At 33.4% G+C, this 2,657-nt stretch overlaps 1 pseudogene; it reads right to left on the reverse strand.

Moving 5' to 3' along the window:
• Nucleotides 1-491: 491 nt before the first annotated feature.
• On the reverse strand, nt 492-1,356 carry LOC126555684 (52 kDa repressor of the inhibitor of the protein kinase-like; annotated as a pseudogene).
• Between the last annotated feature and the right edge of the window lie 1,301 nt (nt 1,357-2,657).

Below are 2,657 nucleotides of genomic sequence, written 5' to 3' on the forward strand. Positions count from 1 at the left end.
CTTTCCTATTTTGAAAAGGACTTGGGTTTATGTGTGCATCAGTTAATTTGGGTGCAAGACGAATAAGACCTTGATCAGATTTGTAAAAATTAACTAAATGTTTTTTTTTTTCTGTTATGCCATTCGAAAAAGTTAAATGGTGCTTAAAAAAGTTATTTCTAGTTGATTTTAATAAGTGAGGGACATCAAAAATGTAAAATATTTTTTTTTTTGGTTTACAAAAAAATAGGGACGCTGAGGTGAAACATTCATTTTGTTTGCAAATCAGTAGATAGTGGGTACGTTCAGTACACTTTTGATTTGATCAAGTATTTTTCTTATTATCTTAATAAATATTAAAAAGTTAATTTATTATAAATGTTCCTAAATTTAACGCATCCCCCATTCGGGGACGTGTTTTTGTATTAATTTTTTTTCTTAAAAAAACATCTAAAAACGAACTTTAAAAAACATTCCAAAAAAAGCTGACCTTATATTTTCCTGTTAAAATTACAAAAAATTTAAACAAATCTGTTAAAATTACAAAAAATTACTGTTTTAGTAGGTTTCATTCATTTGTTTTATTAAAGATTCAATCTCTTTTTCTAGGATGGTACATCTTTTATTAAGTTCACTTAATTTACCTTTAAGTTTAGATTTTCTTGGGGTGTTTAAAGTCAGGTCCTTTGTAATTTGTGTTGATACTGGTTTTGAACTTGGTTTATCAACTTGTTCGTCTAAAGTTGTAGTACTGATTGACATTGCTGCATAAACAGATTTTTAAATTTTGAATTAGACCTTATAAATGTAGTAAATAGTAAAAAAAAAATACAAATATAAACTTACAGGTAGATGGTGAATTAAAATCCATTGTATGATTAACTATTGGTGAAGTGCCAGAAGAGGTATATGTGGTTGTTTGCATTACTAAAATTAAGGAAATTAAATATTAGAAAACTATTTATAAAAATTAACTTAATGTCTAGATTCTAGATTATAATGAATAAATAAAACAACAATTAAAATTACCAAACTCAGTAGGCACAGCACTAATCCATAATCGAGTTTTCTCTGGATTTGAAAACATGTTATTTTTAAAATGGTTCATACAAACTCTATAATTGTTGTAAAGGTTGTCAACAGATTTTGAAATCAGATCTTCTCTTTCACAATTAATTAACCATTCTTAAGACCTATAAATTAATTTATTTTATAAGTAGCAATTTCTTAAAAATTAATTAATATAACCATTGTGAAGTTTTGATGAATTACTTACCGAGCCAAACCTTTGGGTATTCTAAAAAGGTTGCAATTTTTTTCCTTTGTAGTGCTTTTGGCATTTTTACAATTTTTAACCAAACATACAAGAACCACGATGATGAACAAATTTATTCAGTGACAAAGTGAAAAAGTGACCAAGTTCCGACAGTCGACAGAGTTATACAAAGAATAAATATATTGGTTATAACACGAGACTTTCACGAGTCCAAAAGATTGACCGTTAAAAATTAACAATAACGTCCTTCGATATTAACGCGCCAGGTGACGATTTTTACTCTAACTAGGTATTCTCAGTTTAGGCTGGGAATTAAAAAACCGTGATTTTTTAAAATATGATCAGCAGGGTTCCGCATTTCATGTACCCTTGACGAAAAATTGCTACCTGTCCCGTTTGAATCAAGGTACATTTGTTGTCTACTTGTCTGTGACACAGAAATACAGAATAATAACAAATAAACATCCAAACAATATTATCATAGAACATTGATAATATTGTTTTCATCCAAAAAATGGCCGCTTATTATTGATAACATTTAAAAGTGTTCAGAGCCTGGTATGTATGATTCGGCAGCGACAAAGACGAACGGCGTAAACGCAAAACAAACAAAACGCGATTCACAACTTGACGCATGTGATTTTCGGCGGCGGCGAAAAAAGAGCGACAACCGTTAATTAGAGCATCTTTCGGGAGTTATTTCGAAGAGTTATGAGTATATCGACGGTAACGAAGCGGCACGGAGAAAATTCATAACAAACGAATAGGGAGTACAACTTGACGCGTCAGTTTGGTTCGGCAGCGACGAAGGTGAACGGCGAAAACGAATAACATAAAACAAAACGAGATACATAACTTGACGCATGTGTGAGTTTCGGTTTGAAACGAAAAGCGACAACCGTGAATAAGATCTCCTTTTCGGGATTTTCATCGAAGAGTTATGAGTATATCGATGGTTAAGAAGTTGCACGGCGAAAACGCACATCAATCAAACGTGGAGTACAACTAGACGCGTGTGCTTGGTCTTGCGCCATGAAGCGCATGGATGAAAGTGCATAACAATCAATAAGGGAGTACAAGCTGACGCGTGGGTTTGGTACAGCGGTGACGGAGGTGAAAGGCGAAAACGAATAACATAAAACAAAACAAGATACATAACTTGACGCATGTGTGAAATTCGGCGACGGCGAAAAGAGCGAAAACCACGTATAAGAGCTTTTTTTGGGGAGTTACAACAAAGAGTCAAGAGTATATCGAAGGTGGCGATTTTGCACGGGAAAACGCACACAAACAAGCCCACCGTGAAGCACAGTTTGACGTTGTTGTATGTTTCGGAAACATTCAATGCGTACGTCAAAAACGCACATCAATCGAACGTGGAGTACAACTTGACGCGTGTGCT

The sequence above is a fragment of the Aphis gossypii genome, unplaced genomic scaffold (genome assembly GCF_020184175.1).
Source record: "Aphis gossypii isolate Hap1 unplaced genomic scaffold, ASM2018417v2 Contig00997, whole genome shotgun sequence".
NCBI classification, from domain to species: Eukaryota; Metazoa; Arthropoda; class Insecta; order Hemiptera; family Aphididae; genus Aphis; species Aphis gossypii.